The sequence below is a fragment of the Canis lupus genome, chromosome 5 (assembly GCF_011100685.1).
Source record: "Canis lupus familiaris isolate Mischka breed German Shepherd chromosome 5, alternate assembly UU_Cfam_GSD_1.0, whole genome shotgun sequence".
NCBI lineage: Eukaryota > Metazoa > Chordata > Mammalia > Carnivora > Canidae > Canis > Canis lupus.
Genome location: NC_049226.1, coordinates 58,951,903 through 58,972,554, shown reverse-complemented (window position 1 = coordinate 58,972,554; position 20,652 = coordinate 58,951,903). Strand labels below are relative to the sequence as shown.

Here is a 20,652-nt window from a genome sequence, read left to right as displayed (position 1 = left end):
GCCTGGAGGCTGGGCATCTGGGAGGGGCAGCAGCAGGACCAGGGGCAGCAAGCACACCCGGGTAAAGCAGCAATCAACCCCCTTGGGTGTGCCACTATTAAAACCCTTGACCGCACATGGAGCATTCACAGCATCAGCGCCCAGGCTTATTTTTACTCCACCCGCACTGAGCCTGGTGGGTTTTCTCTAATTGCAGAGAAAATCAGAGTCTGGAGAGAACCCACTTCAGCCTGAACACATGGTTCTGCTGTGCCCACCTCTGCCCACAAGGGACTGCCCGTCCGGCCATGCACACACAGCCCTGCACGCGACTCAAGCCGCCCAACCACTGGCCCAGCAGATCTGACCATCCTGCCCTCTGCCTCCCTTGCCAGCTCCTTGGGGGTCTTGTAGGAAAAGTCTCTCAGCAGAAAGGGTGGACAGGACACGTGCATTTGAGGACATATTGCCAGGTCATCTTTCAGAGGGCATTTTTGGAGTGAATGATGGTCTGTTGGGCTGCCATGCTCCTCCTAAATTAGAAAGAAGAGCCCCCAGCCCAGGGCCCGCCACACAGGAAGGACCTGGTAGCTGCTGGCTCTGTGCCCGGTGTCCTCAGCATCATCCCTGAGTGACTCGTGCTCTCCCACAAAATCTGGGGAGGCAAGGCCGCAAAAGCCCTTATTTTTGTGGGTGTGAGTATGTGTGTATCTGTTGCTGGGTTCACTGGCTCTGGGGCTTTTGAAACACTCATTCTGCAACTCCCCCAAGAGCAGAGAAGTCCGACACCCCCTGCATCTCTGACGTGGGGCAACAGTGGCCCCAGTAGGAGTGGGGCTCCTATTTCTCATTGCCCTCCCGCCTCATCGCCCATGAAATTGCAGTGAAGGAAAAGGTTAGCCCGGTAGCATTAGCACAGCAGACACGGGCCCCTCTGCCTCACTGAAGGGAAACAATGATTCATTCCCGACCCAGCTGACCCAGCGCTGGGCTCGTGAAGACAGTCATTCTAGCATGATTTTGTTTGCTTTCATCGGTTTGTTCCTGCCTCTGACCTTTGACACAGCCCAAACTTCAATCAGATCTTCAGAAACTGGCTTCTTCTCTGTACATCAAAGGCACAGACAGGCTGCTGGGAGCTGGGGGTGCTCGGCATCTAGGAAATGCCCTTGGTCACGCCTCCCGTCATTTGCAGAGCCGTGTGAGACTAGATCCCACAGCCGCCAGCAACATGCGGCTGTCAGATTACGGAGGCAGAAGTTGGCACCATGGAAAGACGTGCCAAGGACCATGCAAGGCTGCTGGGGCAAACAGGAGGGCAAACTCAGGCTCTCATAGAAGACGCGAGCTCCCACACTTCTGAGAAGCCATCGGCCTTTGGGGGAAAATCCATCAAAAGTTAGCTCAGTGGTAAAGAGTAGGAAAGAGCCCTGATGGGATTGAAGGGAACAAACCAGACCCCAAGGCCTGCCTCGAGAACCCCAGGATCCACGGGGCTCAGGGCAGCCCTTGCAGGGTGAGAGGGTCTATGGCTGGTGGGGGAGCAGGTGCTGACCTGGAAGCCTGACGATCACACTGCTTCCAGGGACCACAACCACACCCCGGAAAAAAAGCCCCATCTGCTACCCACCCAGGGGTGAGGGGGCCTCCGTGCCCCGGGGTCCCTGCTGCCCAAGGAAGGGCTGAAGCGGGGTCCTCCTGGCCCTCACTTGTCTCCGCTGTGAGGAACAAAGGAGAAGCTCATCCGCGAGAGAGAAAGGGGTTTTCTTTTTGACAGGGCGGTGGGGAGACAGAGACAGAGACGGACAGACAGACCAGGAGAGAAAGAAGGAAAGGGAGGGAGATAGGGAGGGTCAGGAGATGGAGGTTTGTTTCCTTCTGCTGCGCTGATTCCACGATTCTGGACGGCAGCAGGCCTCAGGACGGATCTGCCTCCGCGATCGTTGGCGGTTCCCCAGGACCTCTCTCCAGGAGCCGAGGGCAGGACGGCCCCGGAGGCGGCCGAGTGTCAATTAGAGGCAAATTATAGCTTCCGAGCCCCCGTTCGTGCTGCCGAGATTGGCGATGTCTGGCGTAACCCGTCAAAGGCCGACTTCGCTCAACCAGAAGAGTCTATTGTGTTCTGTTTCTCAATATAGATTTATGGAGATGTTTTCAATGCTAAGAATAGAATTCTTCAAGGTTTTTTGGGTGTTTTTTTTTTTTTTTGGAATGCTGAAAAGGCTCTGGAAGGAGGAAAGACATGAGTTTGCCAGGCTGTCCCCACGCATCAGGAGGACGGCTGCACGGCGTCTCAGGCTCCGCGAGCAGGACAGCACCCACCGCGGACACAGGCAACCAAGGAGCCACAGGAGCCTGCCTTGCCGTGGCTTTCGATCCGCTTCTCAAGGCCCTCCAGTGCCCGGTGGACTGGCCCTCGGCCTGGCGGGGATTCAGAGGCCGGGCCAGCCGGAGCCCACTCATCCACTCGTGAATAGCTGCTGTTTCCTGAGTGCGTCCTGCATGACAGCCTCCCACGGACCCTCCAGAGCCACAGCGGCACCCTCGCCCCATTCCACAGATGGCGAACTGAGGCTCACAGAGGCCGTGGGAAGAACATGACCACAGACTCAAGCCTGGGAGTGGACGAGCCTCAGAATCAGCGGAATCAGGTAACCCTGAGAAGGAACAGACCTGGCTCCTACCGCCGTGGGTCTGCCCCTGCTCCCAGACCCGTCCATCTGTGATGGGCCCATCTGTGAAATGGGGACAGTCATGCTCGCCGTGCTGCACTGGTATGGGAACAACAGGTAGCCTATGCTGAGACCTAAGGTATAGCACGTGATCAAGAAACGAGCCACCCCGAAGAGCACAGATGGTGGCCTCCACGTGTCAGGGGGTCGGAGGGAACGGGTTTTGGGAGAAAAGAGGAGGAAGCCCTGGGGGTCCTGGGTGAGCGGGGGGCGCTGCTCAGGCCTGGCAGATCTCAGAGCACCACACTCCTCGAGGCAGCACGTGGACTCCGCTGTCCCAGGACAACCCCACGCTGTCCACAGCATCACGTGCCACCAAGAGGGGTACCTGCAGGCATCACTCCCCTGTCTGTGAAGTGGGGCTCTCAGGAGAGGTTGGGGGACTGCTCTGTAAACCCCTTTAATGGAGTGTGGGATGCGGAGAGCCTCAGGGGAAGACCAGCACAGCCCTGCCAGCTGCGGTCTCCTCATGTCCCCGGACCTGAGCAGTGCCCTACGTGGACAGGTGAGACCCGCTCTCCCTCCTGCAGAATTTCCCTGGCAAACGTCTGCAAGAAGGCAAAAGCTGGCATTTACAGGATGTTCTCATCCGCCCTTTGTACTTCTTCCTACAAGGCTGCGAAGAGGGCCCCCTCCTTCCCAGCATGCTGGCAGCAAGATGTTTGAACACTTTTAATGAGATTGAACAAACCAGGAAAGAGATGGATCTGTAGCAGGCCCATAAAAGCCTCTCCATGTTCTGGTTATTAACAACCGCTTTCATTTTAGGGGCAAAACCCAGGACCCAGGCCATAGCCTTTCCTGAGAGAGAAGAACACAGGTGAGCTGTCTGGTCCAGGCAGAGATCCTTCACCAGCTCAGGAGCATTCAGGGGAGTGGGAGAGATTTGTCGGGGATGGGATTCCCATTAGAACCTGGAGATTGAGCCCTTGGCATGGAGCGGGGCTGGGAGGGGACAGGAGCTATTCGCGGGGGGTGGGGGAAGTTTCTATCTGTTCCCCTATTGTCCTTCCCACACCTGGTCCCAAGCTCATGAATATTCACCGACTCAGTCTTGTCTCTGCTGATCCCCAGGCCCACAGACAGCGCCGGGTGGGCCTGTGGGTCAGGGTCAGCGTCAGAAATGCCGGCTGGACCATGCTGGGCACTGGACCATGCTAGACAGGACGTTGGACCCCACCGCAGGGCAGGGACAACAATCACCAGAAGCGCACCTGCTGCCTGCAGCCCTGGGGCCACATGTAATACAAGTTCCACCTGCTGCCTAGAGGCCAGGCCCTGATGGAGCTGAGCCCCAGAGGTGCTTCATCATCAGGGGCACAGCTGTATTCCCAAGCCGCCAGCAGGCAGAGCCGCCAGCAAGCCAGCACCAGCCTTGGCCCCATTCAGTGACAGGAACCCGGGGGTGAGGGCAGTGCTGGAAGCCACGTAAGGTCCCAGAGCTGCGAAGCAGTGGAGTCAGGGTCTAGGCCGGGCTGCAGGGTGTGGAGCTTGAGTTCACAGCAGGCTCTGGCCGGATCACCACTGGGGGGCCTTTCAGTCCCCCACACAGGCTCCCGCACCAGTCACCTGGGACCAGGGCATGGGATCCACATCGTGGGACCCCACTGGGTGAGAGGCACAGGCACAGGCAGAAGGAAAGGCCGCTGGGAGCTGCCAGAGGCACAGATGGGACAACCACCTGCCTCCTGCTCCCCCTCGGCCTCCTCTGCTCCTTCCCTCGGACACAACTGGCACTTTTATTTTGTCTTTTTCACTTTTTTATTTATATTTTTCCGTTTCTCCTTCACGTCTGGCTCCCCAGTGCACAGGATGGAAGGGGGGCTCAGCTGTGACTAATCTAAAATGCCATTAATATAAATTCAGGCTAATTACTCAGTCCCTCTTGGCAATCCGGCGCTGGGCTTCTTGAGATAGAAGCCTTCTAGAAAACTCTGGGAGGATACTTCCACAGGGAGGGGCTGAGACCCCCCCCCCCCCCCACAACATTCACCAATCCCCATCTCCTGCAGCTCGGTTTTCACTGGAACAGCTTATTTTGAGGATTCCCCACCCCCCCCCTCTGGCTACACACCCTACACCAGCATACATATCAGGACCCCGTTAAAGATAAATGTCCTGGCTTCTCGACGGCAAAATGGCCAAACCCAGGCACGGAGCGCCCGCGCCCACCGTGGCCAGCTCTCTGATGGCCGCAGCTCCTCTGCTCTGCTCTCCAGAGCCTTCCTGTTGGCAGACTTTCCTGATCATATATTTATCAGGTCAGGTTTGAAGTGAGCTGTGAGTCCAGGGAGAACAGTTAGCGCAGAGACTGGATGGAGCCCCTCGTTCTCCGGATCTTTCAAGCTAAAGGAGCAGGCGTCTAAGCAGAGGCCAGGAGCCCCTCCCTGAGTGCAGGAGTCCAGGGCTGGTTCCCGGGGCTAGGAGGTGGCATCCCCGGGGCCGGGAGGCTCCCCATGTACTCTGCTGTGTGGAGGGCCACTCCCCACATGAGACTGGGCTGGAGCAGGGACAGACAGGAGGTGGGAGGCGGAACAGTCCTCCAAGAGAGAAGCTGGTTCACCCAGAGGCCCAGGCTCTATCCACCTGATGGCCACACCTGTGGCTGCCCAGTGGCCTCTATCACCTCCACGGAGCCACAGCTCCATGGCCGCAGGGGCTTCAGTTTGCTACCCTTACTGTACCCCTGCCCCAGCACTAGCCCTGGGGGGAGGCTTCTGAGCAAAGGCACCAAGATGTGTGTCCAGCTCAGAGGCACAGGATCAGTGCTGATCTCGACCAACTCTACAGTGAGAAGGGGCCAAGGAGAGTGGCAACTGCTTGCAGAGGTTTCAGTTCCTTAGGAGGGGGTGGTCCTACGACCCTAAAGTTGTCCAGGGTGGGGCAGGAGGGCTTGGGAATCGGTGGCTTTAGATTGGACCACATATCAACCTAACCTGTCTGTCCAGGTCACCTCCGTGGATCTGGCTTCTCCACCTGAAAATAAAGATGCTACCCCTCAGCTCAGGACCACATCATGTGATTGGACCCAGCGTGGAAGGGCCTGGCACACAGCTGGCTCCAAATAAATGCCCTTTCTGTCCACTGTGACATCAAATCCCATAGACACCAGCCTCGATCCACCTGAGAAGGGATTTCTGGAGCCCATAGGTGACATAGTGGGCATTGGGCTTGCATACCAACCAACACCTTTGAGTAAACTTTTTAAATTGAAACAAAACACAGCATTTAAAGATTATATAAGGTAGTGACAGCTGAGACAGACAGTGTCTGCACCTGCAGGCGTACACCTAGAGCTGCTTTGGGGAAGACAACCTGAACCCGGGGGCAGACTCACCTGACTCTCTCCTCACTTTCCTCCCACCATAACAAGGAGTCTTGGCTTGCCATTCGGGATTGCTGGTGGTGGAGGCGGCTTCCGGGACACCCACGGGCAACAGAGACCAGCGATGAGGAGCTCCTCGGTGCAGACCAGTTTTGGAGCTGTGTGTGGTGGCAGGTTGGTCCAAAGTTGGGAACGGAGACGTCTCACCCAACTGGGGAAAGAGAGGGGTAGCTATGTCTCTGCCTTGAACTGAGAGTGTTCCTTCTCAGTCTCGTGCAATGTGGGATGGAGTTTTGAATATTTCAGAAACAAGTCCTCTATCCTCCTGTCCTGGCCAGCGAAGAAAATCATCATGATGTCTTATTCTCAGCCTTCAGATCATGTCGTTGGCCATGGGGTGACAGCCCTTTCCTGGTGTGATGAGCATTGTGAAAGGTTTTTTTCAACCCATCTCTCATTTCAAATGCCTGTATGAGCGCTGGCCCCTCAGCTTCCAGGTGAGAAAGCAGAACATTGCATCCTCTGCCCATCTCCTCACAGGGCACCCTGGCTGGAGATACAGCCTTATCTCTGTGTCACCGTTTCCTGCAAATGATGCTCTCCATCACCATGCACAGTAGCCCTCGCCCCCCCCCCAGGCTAACCTGTGTGCCAGGACCCTGTCCAGGGCATACACACCAATGGCACAGCCTCCGCGCCAACCTCCACCCAGCTTTCTGGGTTTTTGCCACAACTCACCAGAGCATCATTGGCTACGAAAACTCTCTTCACCTGTAAGATGGACCCAGGAGTCCTCAAGCTCTTCTCCCTCCATGTGAAATGCCACACACCACCAGCCGTTCACACTGAGCCCACCTGTGGTTCCATCCAACCATGCTGTAACAGGCATGCTGGCGTGCCCACACACTGGGAACAGCATTTACACACATAGTGCGTCCCTGTGTGTCATAAGGTAGACAGATGGTGGCAAATCGCCATCCTGTCCTCTCTGAGCTTAACAGGTGCCTCTAAGTTGTTCAAACTTCGCAGCGGTGGCACGGCATGCACTTCTTGCTGCTTTTGTCACTGTTTTGAGTGACACCTTCACTGCTTTGATCTCTCTGTCCACAGTGACAGGATTCATCACGTGTCAGTTTTGTGCCAGGAAATGTCATTTAGGGACGATGAGCTCCCTTGGTTGACCAGAGCAATCACTCGGCTCTTCTGAAAATGAACTGAAAGCTTCCAAGATGTCACGTCACCGTTTGAAAGTCTCCCAAGAGATCACACCTGGGGGCCCTGGGCAATCAGATCCCCATCCCAGCAAGTTCCAGCGTGCGGACCCCACAGGCTCAGCCTGCCTGCCTCAGCGCTCGGAGATCTGTAGGCTGTATTTGTGCTGGAGTCCAGCACACACTATGTACATTGTTTCAGCTATTCTAAGCTGTACTATTTATGTTCCCATCTGTATCACTATGCTTATGCTTTAATAACTACTTTTAAGTGTTGATCTATCTTTAGGAACTGGAAGTAGATTACACCACCACCCAAAAAAGTAAGGAGAAGCACAGATGTTTACAAACATAAACAATAGCATGCCAATTACCAAAAAAAAAAAAAATGTGATGACCTGAGAGTAACAGCATCCTGGTAATTTCTGCTCAAGGGACTCAGCCGAGGCTCATGGTTCATACCCATCCATAAATGCATAGCAATTACTAAAGTGTAATGCGATTTCTGTAAAATGCAATTTTGTTTGTTCTGCAAACAAACAAAATTGTTCCACTGCTTTTTTTCCCCTTAAAACAACCAGTTCCCTGCGGACCCAGCATGGTTGCCAGGATCAGCCCAGGATCAGCCCAGGATCAGCAGCCCAAGATGGAGAAACATCCATCTTCCCCCAAAGCTGGTGGCTTCAGAGCCTGGGCCAGGCGGCAATTCATCGGGAGCACCAGCATGACCCCTAGTAAGAGAGCTGCTGAGCTGAGGAGCCAGAGACCCGGGTTCAAGTCCTCACACCCCGGGGGTGAGCCAACTGGGCTACCTCTCTCCGCCCCATTTCCTCAGGTGACAACAGCGGTGGTACCTGCTTTATTCTTGCAAGGATGTGATGAGATAGCATGTACAAATGTCCCCACACAAAGTAAGCATGTGTGGCTGGCTGCTATCATTTATTATGTAGCAATCAACTGACAATAATATTAATCACTCAGAAACTCATTTTGGGAGGAAAATAGCTGCTTGGGAAAATCTCTGATTCTGAAGAACACCCATTATTTTGCTCTCATGAGCCAGCGAGTTTCCTGCCCACTGAAAACGACCAGCTGGGAGGTCAGGCAGCGGAGCAGAGATGGCACCTGCCCCTGCGAGTGACAAGAGCCTCCATCCAACCAAGTGTTTCCGTTTGGAAATCTGGGCGAAAAGGCAATTTGCTGGATGCAGCAGATGAAACCACTCATTGACGGTTTACTTTTGGCTTGGAGCATGTTTCTTGCTTGTTAAATATTTATAATGTGTTTTTATTTATTATTTATGAGGCACTGGGGAAACACGCAGTCTGAGTTCAGCTTCGTGGATGGGATCCCTTTCATTCCAGGGGCGGGCTTCGGGCCAGTGACACATGAGCTTCAAGCCTCAGACCACAGACTGTCTCTCCCTCCAGCTCCTCCTCAGGGCATCTCTGTACTTCCTGCTGTGGCTGCCACCTTCCAAGGAGATGAGGGAACTGGGCCTCCACGTCCTCAATGCTATTCTCTGCTCAAGATGCCTCCACTCTGGCTCCACTTGACCCCATCCTTCCCAAGCCAGAAAAGAAAAGCAAACCTCTCCCCCAAAAGTGCCAATGAGATAACTTTTGTCTCAGGAGTATTTGGATCCCCATCCTTCACCCATCCATTTAAATTGATTAATTGACCTTTAAAAATGTACCCAGAAAATAAATTGCCTAATAAAATAAATTATCTCATATTCAATGATGCCTGAAACCCACTGAAACTTAAGAGACTAATGAAGCAGCAAAGAAATGACTAATGAAGGAAATATACTTAATAAGGAATAATTGATTGGTGATCACAGTCGCCTCATGCTCCAGTGGGGCTTCCTGGGAGGGAGAGGTCTGGTGGGAGCCTGAACCAGAGACCTCAGGTAGGGGGGATGAGACACGTCTCGTATGTCACCGTCCAAAACCATCACTCCCCAGAGACAGAGGACAGTATTTGTGACTGCTCAGTGAAGACAATCATCAAGCATGTCCTTCACCAGCGTTTGCACCCCTGCCCCTCAACACATCTGACACTGACCCTGGAAGGTAGCTGGGGTTTCATGCAAGTGGGGCACCCTGACCCCAGCAAGTGTTTCATCCCCATAAAGGGATCATTGGACAAAGGTTTCAATGCAGATTCTAAAGGGGTCAAGGTGAATGTGGTGGGTATTTTTCCCTCCAGAACAAACAGATCCCTCAAGGGACAGCTACACGAGTGCCCACCCAGGATCCTGCATCAGGGCCAGGACCAGAGCCATCATTTCCCCGACACCAAGCAATGAAGGTCCAAGAAGAAAGAGCATCTGTGTCAATCTGAATAACTAGGACACCTTCTTGAGGATGGCCATGTCTGGTCCACGGCCACAAAGAATTGTTCTGATGTTTGTAGGTAGGGATAGAATTGAGTGAATGAGTGTCCTGAGTTCAACACAGATGCAGCATCTGTATGCAAAGGGTCAAAACACTGCAGACACAGTATTTGGGAAGGGGACTCACTCCTCCACCCTCTGCCCAAAATGAGACACATCTATTGGTCACAGGCCAAACCATGCAACATAGCAGAGCCCAGTGGAACTTGTAGGCACTGAGTGCCAACAAGGAAAAGAGGACACAGGAAGTTGATTTTTACTAAGAGCCTAGTCTGCACCAGATGCTGTGCTGGACATTACACCTGCATTTCTTTTTTCATTTGATCCTCATAAAATCTGGCCAGCTAGAGTTGGCTTCACAGCTTGGACTTCTTACTCAGTGTTTGCATCCCCCACATCATGTTACTCCCACACCACATCACTCATCCATCCACCCATCCATCCTTCTCTCCAACCTTCCTTCTCTTCATTCATCTTCCTATCCATATATCCAACCATCCATCCATCCCTTCTTCTTTCTATCCATCCATTCTTCCATCCAATGAACTATCCATCCAATCCTATTCATCCATTCATTGTCAACTCATTGAACAATACTCACACAGTGAATATCTGCCAATAGGACCCTGTCTCTATCCTTGTCTCCCTAGCAAGTTGGCTTCACATCACAATAGCTCACAGAGTTGTGCTAAACCAGAGCCTCCATCAAGCTCCTGTTGGTAATCCATCGCTCCAAGAGTTGTGGTGCCAATGCTTTGGGCATCTTCAGTCTTTTGGTTATTTGAGTCTAGAGGTGAACTTGCCCATACCCACCACCCCAGCACTTTATTTATTAAAATTAGGCTTTTGTTGTCAGGAAGTCAACCCTTCACCAGTGGTCTATGACCAGGGTGAGAAAAGCCAACATGCCTTACAGAAGGGCAGGGAATTCCTCAAGGCTCAAAGGAGGATAGCTCTTCTGTACAGTGCTATCAGGTGTGAATTTTATCCTGACTCAGTGCTCACCCACCTCCTGTAAACATATGTCTCTATGAATATGTAAGGAGCACCTTTCAGTTTGTTTATAACTCAGCCTTCTTGGCCAAGAGAAAGATACAGTATGTAGTAAAGGATTTAACTCTTCCAAAGAGAGCTCTGGTGTTTGCCTTCAGTCCCTGGAAAGTGATCTCTAAGCCCTTGGAATTTCCTGTCTGATAAGAGTCTCCTTGTTTACCTGGGCACCATGGGCCATGGTGGATAGTATAACAATTTGACATAGGGTGGAGGCTTTGGTCAAGTGGTATCAGCTCACCCTTAGAGGGACTGGAGACTGAGGTCAACCATGTCTATGTGATGAAACCAAGGCTGGGGGACTTTCCTGGGGGATAGTGTGTGTGTGTGGTCACCACTACTATTGGAAAGAGCACGCTCTATGCATCTACAGCACGGAGGATGGTGGGAGCTCCACACATTTCCTGGACTCTATCCCACAAGTCTCTTCCTTTGGCCGATTTTAATCTGTGTCCTTTTGCTATAATAAACTGTAACTATAACAGATTTCAACTAGTTCTGAGAGTAAGTGAATTTTTAAACCTGAGCATAGCCAAGGGGAACCCCAAAAGCTGAAGTTAGTGTCAGAAGTAAGGGTGTTCTCTGAGAGCCATGATCTCTGCAGTTGGGTCAGAAGTAGGGGTAGTCTCAGAGGGAAGTTCTCATGACCTTAAAGACAGATTCTCATCTGTATCTTCCTGGGACGTGGTGCTGGGGGATCTGGGCTGAGCATCTATAGACAATTGTTGGGAGGCATGCCTGCATTGGTGTGTGTGGTTGTGATAAATCCCTGATGCATGTAGGAGGATGCCTTTCACATGGCCCCGATCCCTGCATGGCCTGCTCCTCCCTTGGACATTATTACTGTCATGTTTTATAGGCAGAGCTCAGATGGAGTGAGCAGAAAGCACTTCAGCTTGAGTCCCATCAAAGGAAGTAATGAGAAATCCATAAGTCTTGTAAATAGGTGATAAGACAAGTCTTTAAAATAAATAGGGGAGTAACTTAATCACATGTAAGGCAGAGGCATGAGAACAGCTGGCTGAGATCAAGACTGCTTGCCAGGATCTGGAAACCCAGCCCCTCCACAGTGGAGCCCTTGGTGTACTTCCTCCCAAGAAAGGAGGCAGGGGGGCCCAGTTATCACACCCAGCCTGGGGGGCCCAGTTATCACACCCAGCCTGGGGGCTTAATACATCACTTCACTCAACCATAGCAATAACCCCAAAACTACGGTGACCTTCCTCAGGAGAGGAGTAAATGCCCTGCCAAGGGGCACAACTGGTGAGCAGCAGCACTGGGTCTATTGCCTCCATGGCCAAAGGTCTCCTACACCTGCTGACTGCTCCAAAAACCAAGTCTAACATCCAGGGACATAGTGACACCATGAGATCCATGGACAGGCCAGTGGGATGTCCACAATGGCCACATCCCTTCAGCTCCCATGACTCTCTGACCCCACTCCCCTTACAATCCAGATTCCCCTTTCTTCTCTCCAATCCCTCAGGAGTGGGGTCCAGTTTCCTCAGATAGTCATTGTGCTGTGGGGGTTAAAACATATCCTCCCCCCCTTCTGTGGAATGAATGTTTCTGTGCCTCCCAAATCCATATGTTGAAGCCCTAATCCCCAGCGTGATGGTATTTAGAGATGGGGCCTTTGGGAGGTGATGGGTCATGAAGGAGTCCTGCATCAGTCAGGGTTCAGAGAAACAGACCAATAGAATGTATACTGATATACAGAGACTTACAGTAGGGTATTGGCTCACATGATTACAGAGACTGAGAAGTCCCATGACCTGCCATCTATAAGCTGGAGACCCAAGAGAGTAGGTGGTATAATTTTTTTCTACACCCAAAAGAGCCAATGGTTTAAGTCCCAGCCCAAATCTTAAGGCCTGGTAACCATGAGTGGTGATATCTCAGGACAGGAGAGGATGGATATTCCAGGTCAAGAGAAGAGAGAGAAAATTTGCCCTTCCTCCACCTTTTTGTTCTATTCAGGTCTTTGCTGGCTTGCGTGATGCCCACCCACACTTGGGAGGGCCATCAGCTCTACAGTCTCCTGATTCCAATGCTAATCTCTTCCAAAAACACCCTCGCAGACACACCCAGAAATAATAACTGTGAATCTCTCAGCTCAGTCAAGTTAACCCATAAAACTAACCTTCACAAGACCTCATGAATAGGATTAGTGCCCTTATAAGAAGAGATAGTGTCTCTCTGCCTTGTGAAGACACAGCAAGAAGGTGGCTGTTCATAGATAAGAACAGGGCCATCCCTAGGCCCTGACCATGCTGGCACTCTGACCTTGGAACCCCATCCTCCAGAACCCAAAAACATGTCTATGGTTGAACCCCACAGTCTGGGGTCCTTTGTTACAACCACCCTAGCCAACTAAGACATACCCCCAACTTCTAATTTGTTATTCCAGAGGAAGGCATTGCTGCTCCCATTTTAGAGATGATAACACAGAGGCAGAACAAAGAAATCTGAGATGGCCAAAACGTGGGGTGGAACTCAGTGCTGCCCGTATCCAAAGAAAACAAAAACACCTAGGCTCAGACTCTGCCTCAGATGCTCCATCAGGTGTGCATGGCAGCAGCCAGGAGGGGGAAGGTGCTCAGACCCAATCCCTAGCCCAGGTCAGGGAGGACCGCAAGAGGCAGCCCAGGGCACACACCCAGTCCTGTCCAGAAAGGTTCTTCCTAGAAAGGTGGGGAGTTTGTAGCAAGATGAGACCAGTGCAAGAGGAACCACCTCATCCCCTTTGCCTGTCAAGGCTGGGAGACCAGACCCAGCCTGGCCACCTCCTCCCTGAGTATTGCTATAGTTCCAGAGCACCTGAGCCTACAGTGGTGATAAAGCATCAGGGACACCTCACCAAGCATATCCACTTCCAGAGCAGAATTAATGAAATTAATGTTAGTCCTTCGTTTTCTGTATGTATTGGGATGGTGTATCAGTCTGCTTCAGCTGCCATAACAAAGAATCACAGATTGGATAGTTTAAAACACAAAGATTTCTCTCTCCCAGTCCTGGAGGCTGGAAGTCTGAGAGGCAGACATGGGCAGGGCTGGTTCTTCTGAGGCTTCACCCTGGTGTGTAGAACACTTTCCTCTCCCTAAGTCCTCATATGCTCATGTCTGTTTCTGTATCCCCATCTCCTCTTATTAGGGCACCACCAGTCACATCAGATTAGGGACCAGCCCAGTGACCTAACTTTACCCTATTTGCTTCCTTAAAACCCCTACCCCCATATATGGTCACCTTAGGGTCCTCCTAGAGGTTAGAACTCAACATATAAATTTGGGGAGACAATGCAGCCCATAACAGATGGTTGGAGTAAAAGCCAAAAATAGGATCCCAATTGTTTTTTTAAGGAACCAATTTCTTGCCTGATCCCCTCAAATGTCATCCTCAACCTTCTTCCCCAAGATAGATGTCTTCACTAGGAAGTCTTGTGACCACCTGGGACTTGAGGAAGCTCTGAATTCTTCCCAAGCAGTGTCTGAATTATTCTGGAGAGAGCACGGAAGCAGGAACAGTCAGCATCTCTGGGACTTGGGAAACTGGATTTTGCCTGGGATCCGGGCAGCTCTGTGACTATAAACAAAACACAACTTCAGATGCCCACACTCCTCTGGCATTCCTAATATGGGCCCCTTTCATGGGGTGAGATGGCAGTCAGAGCCTAAAGAGCTGCCCTCTTTGCCATGACGTGGTATGTAAAGATGCCCAGGACCAACTCCCAATTAAGCTGGGAGCCCACCTTTGGAAACATTCATAAAATCCATCAATGATGCCAAGGAGAAAAGAAGAGGGATGTATGAGCCAACATAGTGCAGAAGCAGAGCAGCAGAGAGTCCAAAAGTTCATAGTGGAAAGAACTCTTGGCTCTCTAACGAAGGACTCAGAGTCACCCCTGCACCATGACCATTTACCTTACACTCGACTGTCTTTTCTAGGCACTCCCACTTGATTTATTCCAAGAGTATTGGATAAGCAATGAGATCTTCATTGTCAATCCATGTTTTTGTTTCAGTCTAAAAGCTCTCAGTGTCTCCATGTGGTGACCGTCCCTGAAGTCAGTGTCCTTTTGGAAGCAGGTGGAGCTGGTAATTCTCTGCAGTTGGGATCTCTAGAAAGATCCCCACCTGCTCCTGCTTGACATTCTCCAGGCAGAGTCCAAGGACCTTTGGGGTACCAATGGGAGGAAGCCTGAATGCAAGCAAGAAGGTTCATACCAGGAGGAATTGATAGCAGAGTCCTTGCAGCGTGTGCTTCTGATTGAGCTGTGGAAGGGGGTTTCCATGAGGAAAGAGGAAAGATTTATTGCATTAGTCAGGGTTCTCCCAAGAAAAATTACCAATAGGATTTGTATATACAAGGAATTGGCTCATGCAATTATGAAGGCTGAGAAGTACCACAATCTGCCATCTGCAAGTTGAAGACTCAGGAAATTTACTGGTGTGGTTCTGTCCAAGTGGGAAGATCTGAGAATGAGTCAGTCATGTAAGTCCCAGTCTGAGGGCAGAAGAAAAGAAAATACATCCCAGCTCAGCAGGCAGGCAGGCAAAAAGGAGTTCCTCCTCCCTCCACCCTTTCGTTCTGTTCAGGCCCTCCATGGATTGAATGATGCCCACCCACCAGTGGGGAGGGCCACCTTCTCTACTGATCCCACCAATTCAAATACCAGCCTCACAGAAGCACCCTCACAAAGACACCAGAAACAATGTTTAATCTGGGGATCCCCTGGTTAGTCAAATTGACACATAAAATTAACCTTCATAATCCCTAAAGGGGAGTCTCCAGGTCCCTAAGACAAATTCTATCACTTCACAGGGCTTTTCAAATGATTCTTGGAATATCATGTCACTAGAAAAGAGGGCCACTGTTTTTGAGGGTTTATTATGTAGAAAGCTCTGGACTTAGTACTTTAAAAACATACGTTCTGTCAAAAGAACCCTATACAATTGGCATTATCACCCCTCTCATATCACAGGTGAGGAAACCGGGCTGCCACCTGGCGTTCATGCCCTGGCCTGGTCCCCTCCTCTGGAGTCTGGCCTGGACCTAGGGACTTACTCCTAATAAACAGAATATGGCAAAGCCACAAGATAGCACTTCCAGGATTGGCTCACAAGGAACTCTTGCTTCTGTCTGTCTTGCTGGTTTTCTGTCTCCTGCCCTTCTGCTTGCTTTGTTCCCATGAAGCAAGATGCTGTGTTGTGAGCCATGTGGCAAGGCCCTGGGAAGCCTCTGGCCCATGGCCAGTGAGGAAAGCAGGCCCTCAGTGCAATGGTCTCAAGGAACTGACCACTGCCACTACCTACTGAGTGGGCTTGGAAGTAGATCCTTCCTCAGTCAAGCCTTCAGATCACACCCCATCCCTGACCAACATCTCCATCTCAGTCTGTTTATGAGATCCTTAAACAGAGGAGCCAGCTGACCCATGCCTGGACTTCTGGACCTAAAATCTGGCATCGTGTATATTCAGTTCAGGGTGATTTGTTACACAGCAGTGGAGAATGGATACATCACCATGTCCACACTCTAGGGGGCACTTCACCCCACTTGTACACTGGCTTGACTTCATCCTCACCCTCAGAAGCCACTAGATAGGTCCACAGAGATGAGTTGTTGAAGGAAAGGTCACATTTGGCCATAAGTTCCGACAGGGCTGGGGCCAGGCCTGACCTCTTCTCCAGCCAGGGGCCTGGCTGCAGTAATGCTCTGGTGACCGAAGGGAACAGAGGCATCAGGACCTCACCTTTAAGAAGTCCCGTAGGCAGTGATGCAGTGTGTTTATGGAGACTCTCCCACACCCTGAAGTCCAGTACCAGGGGGCAATGCATGAAGTCCCTTTATTCATTCATTTCCTCTTTCACTCATTTAAAAACATATTTATTGGGCTCCTACTGTTTGCTGTTTATGAGTGCTGACCACACACTCAGGCTTCTCAGGAAAAGGCACACAAATTTGAAACAGTCCCAGAATTGGCCAGCATGTGTTCCTCACAGTTGTTTCCACGTCTAGGCCTGAGGACCAAACGCGGGAGCAGCCATCCCACTTGAATCACCACCTCCACCCCCGGAAGCTCACTTCCGAACAATCACCCCAACAATTGTTGGGAAGTAAGTGCTTGCTATTAGCTGCCACCTCTGCTCAGTACACAGTGGCCCCACCCCGAAGCAGCCCAGAGATTTGTGTGGGAAGATGTCAGCTCTGAGCCCATAACTCATGTTCAGTAACCAAATTATTTTTCTTTGGAGGCATTAAAGGTAAATAAAGGCTTAATGAATCAAGCCTTCTGAATCACTATTGCTCCTTTAATTTGTAGTTTACAAGGTTCTCGTAAATTAAAAATGGGAAAAGAAATCCCTTCCCGTCCCACATGCACCTCCTCCGGGCAGGAACAATTTGGTTGTTTTGATTTTCCGTGTCCCTACAGCCCTTATCTCTTTGAAAAATTATTCCTTAATTTTTATGAGGTTGCTGGTAAGACGGGTGAAGTTGAACGATTGTCCTATATCTTGTTCCCCTTCCCCTTTGAGTTCACCGCGAGTGGTTATTGTTCCCTGGGTGGGAAAGAAAGGTGGCAGCGCTCACTTTAATTTACTGTTTGCAATAAGCAAGGCTTTATCAACATCCCTCCAATAAATTATTTTTATTGCCAGCCTCATATTGCCAGGAGCAGTGGCCATGAAAACACTGGTAAAATGAAGATGCAATCACATCGGCCTCAGGCCCAAGCAAGCTGGGACCCACCAGGTGGGAGCAGGAGGAGGTGCTGGGTCTGGGGGCCGCAAGAGTGAGGGAGGGCAGGGCCTTCTTGCCTTGCCACAGCAAGAGAAAGTGGCTCAGCCAAGGGGGTCACCCACCTTTTCAGGGCTCACACAAGCCCTGGGGTGACTGGCCTTCTGTCCCATTGGTGTAAGAGGGGGTAGTTAAGTGTGGCCGGCACTGGACGTGAGGATGCTCTGAAGCCAGGAGGACTTCTCTGTGTCACTCAGGGTGGGAACACTCTCCCTCCCCCAAGCCTATGAATGCACGGTGGTGGCTGTCTCCTGCAAAGTGCTTAGTGCCTTTATCTCTCTCTCTCTTTCTCTCTCTCTCTCCCTTTCTTACCCCCCTCCCTTCCTTCTTCCCAGCCCATCTCTCTCTGTCACTCTTTCTCTCAGGAGGCATATCAAGCACCTGAGCACCTGACATGAGAATCTAGTGTAAATGACACAGGACAGCCACCCCACATTCTGGGCCTCGGGAACTATCCATTCAAAGTCGAGGGAGGAAACCCACTCTCTCACCAGGAAGGGTGGACAGGAACTCTGCTCTGTCCTGCTGACCTTGGGGTGTTTTCAGGACAATTGGGGAAGTTTCTTTTGCTTCTTCCAGAGATGTATGGAGAGATAGGCGGCTGAGGACTTGCCACCTGTTGGTGTATCAAGATCCAGCCTTTGCGAGAAATCACCACAGTGCACATCTCTGCCATCCCCAATGGTCTTAATTAGTTGAAAAATGCACCTCCGAAGTAATGGCTAGAGTGCACTATTTATACAAGTGTTCATTACTCTGACATTTCCCTGTGTTCGACAATAGTACGCAATTTGAGAACAAATCCATTAGGATTTTGCTTTCCTTCACTGGAGAGACGTAGTTTTCATTCACGTGTTGGAGTCACTGGGGCTGTTTAATATCACAGTGGGGCCGTGCAAGGTGACTGCTCACCTCGCTGACGTTCTCCGGAGCAGCTGTTATCACCAGAAGTGCCCTGCTTAGAAAGAGGACCTTGCAACTCGTCTTCAGGCAGCCTCACAGGCTGACACTGCATCCCCAGTCACCTGCTTGCATACTGTCACAAACATAGATGCCCACCTACAAGCACACGGCGACAGGACGCGTCGTCCTCGTGTGGTTCCCAGACTGCACATTTCTCAAAGGCAGGGACCAGTCCAGCACCACACAGGTGCTACGAGGAGCAAGCACCCAGCAGGTGCTTCGCTGCCTCTCCTTGAACACACTGGAAGCTCCTCCGGCACACTGACTGGCTGCAGAGCAGCTGCCCCTTCTCTGCAGAAAGCACACTGTCATTTACTCTGTGAGAAGATGGTGAGGAAAGGGGTGTGTGTTTGTGTGTATAAAATACAGGATGCAGGCTGAGCCCAGCCCTGCCCAGACCTTCGTCCACTGTGCATGTGAAGAGCTGAATTGCCCTTGTCTATCTCGATTCTGTCCCTTGAGATGGCAAGCATGACGGGGAGCTGGAATTGTACACCAGAGTGCAATTGTACACCAGAGTGCCCCAGCCCTGACAGGCAGGTGTCAGCTGGAAGACGCCCAGGGGAACAGAGCAGAAGGGGACAGTGCTGAGCCTTCCCATCTGTCTACACGCCTTTGCACCTGGTTTCTCCCTGCCCTCCTCTCCCCCACCGGGGCAGTCATCACACTGACACCATGATCACCACTTTGGGGAAGTCCTGCTGTTGCCCCATTTTACAGATGAGCAACATGAGGCTCAGAGTCACCCGCCCATGGCCACCAGTGGGAGAAAATCCCAGCCAGCCTCTCACGACCTTTCACCTCCCACACAGAGCCTCTCAGTGCCATTTCCCTACTGGTCACATCATTTTCTTGGCAGGTGCAGGCATGTGTCACTGCTGCTGGCTTCTGGCCCTGATTCTCACTCCAGAGGTGCAACCATGGGGGAAACCTGTCCTTGTCCTTCACCATTCGGCCTCAGCAGCAGCCCCCAGTGTCTCATGAAATCTTCCTCTCCCCATCCTGCCAAGAGCTCCCATCCACGGGAGCAGCACAGCCACCATTCATGAGTACCTACCATGTCTGCATGACCACTGATCTCTGAGGCTGCCATTTGGGTCCTGGAGCCCCTCAGGGCTGGACTGCAGGACCTTCGCTCCATAATGGAGGGGCTCTGAGCATCCCACAGGAGCTGGCCACTGCAATGCCACAGTGTCCTGGATGGGCCTGGGTTGGTGCACAGACGGGCTGCAGAAGGAGGACATTGTAACAGCCTTACACAGCAAGCAAACACACTGCAGTCCCTTGGAGCAGGTTAGAATGCCAACTCCACAGGTGACTAGCTGTAGACACTGGGTACAACACTCCCCGCCTGTGAGCCTCAGTCTCTCCCCTAGCAAAGGAGCTAAGAAGTAGCTGCAAACACCCAGGACTGTGGTGAGCCAGCTGTGGATGTGCCAAATGCCTGGCGAGGGCTCAGTAGCATTAGCTCCTAATATTTTCAATTAGATCAGAACCGAGAAATACCCATCTGTGTAGGAAAAAAGCTCCAAGAAGATCACTGTTCTGGAAATGCACTGACATCCCCATGTGGCCCCACTCTCTCCTGAGGGAGACAGCCAGTGTCCCTGCAGGGAACAGGGCCCTTTGTAGGAAGCACACACAGGATGCAGAGGGACCTCAGTGCAATGCAAGGGCCGGGGAGGAGGGCCATGCATCCAGCTCACCAGCAGGATCAGCCGGGCCTTCTTGCAATCACGGTATTTGCTGTCTCAGCCAGTTATCCTCCCAGTGGCCAGATGGTTGGAACATCAGTGTTCGGCATGTGGCTAATGGCAGTGGAATGAAACCACCTAATACTCTGCGATGTGCAAGAGCAGTGCTCCCCGAGGGGACTGGCCACTGCCCTATGACTCTGTCCTGACATGAGTAATGCTAAGAGTCCTAGGGAAAAAAAAAAAAAAAAAAACAATCAGAAGAAGCAGTAGAGAAGGAATAAAATGTCAACCAAAGAACACAAGGCACAAAGCCAAAGGTCACCAAAGGGCCAGAGTGAGTCAAATTCATGTCATGGTGCCACCTCCAGGCTGCCCTGCCCAGTGGACACTGCCAGATGAAGCAATTTCCAAAGGGACAATTGGAAGCATAATATAGACCACCATATAAATAAAACTAACGCCATAGGGTAACTTTCCAGTGGGGAGGCCATCTGACCAACAG

The 20,652-nt window shown here is 51.6% G+C and overlaps 2 long non-coding RNA genes across 4 annotated transcripts; one reads left to right on the top strand and one right to left on the bottom strand.

The window, feature by feature from the left end:
* The first annotated feature begins 954 nt into the window (after positions 1-954).
* Positions 955-8,990, top strand: LOC102151771. 3 transcript variants are annotated; one of them, XR_005359815.1, is made up of 5 exons: positions 955-2,630; positions 3,480-3,531; positions 6,085-6,210; positions 6,407-6,533; positions 7,147-8,990. It is a non-coding gene; the product is annotated as an uncharacterized LOC102151771 (long non-coding RNA). The 3 variants fall into 3 exon arrangements; XR_005359816.1 differs by having other exon boundaries at positions 967-2,630; positions 7,829-8,990; XR_005359814.1 differs by having other exon boundaries at positions 1,006-2,630; positions 6,407-8,990.
* Positions 8,991-13,297: 4,307 nt separating this feature from the next.
* LOC119871903 lies at positions 13,298-20,336 on the bottom strand. The gene is made up of 4 exons (XR_005359817.1): positions 20,160-20,336; positions 19,511-19,680; positions 15,099-15,198; positions 13,298-14,966 (listed from the first exon to the last, which is right to left on the bottom strand). It is a non-coding gene; the product is annotated as an uncharacterized LOC119871903 (long non-coding RNA).
* Between the last annotated feature and the right edge of the window lie 316 nt (positions 20,337-20,652).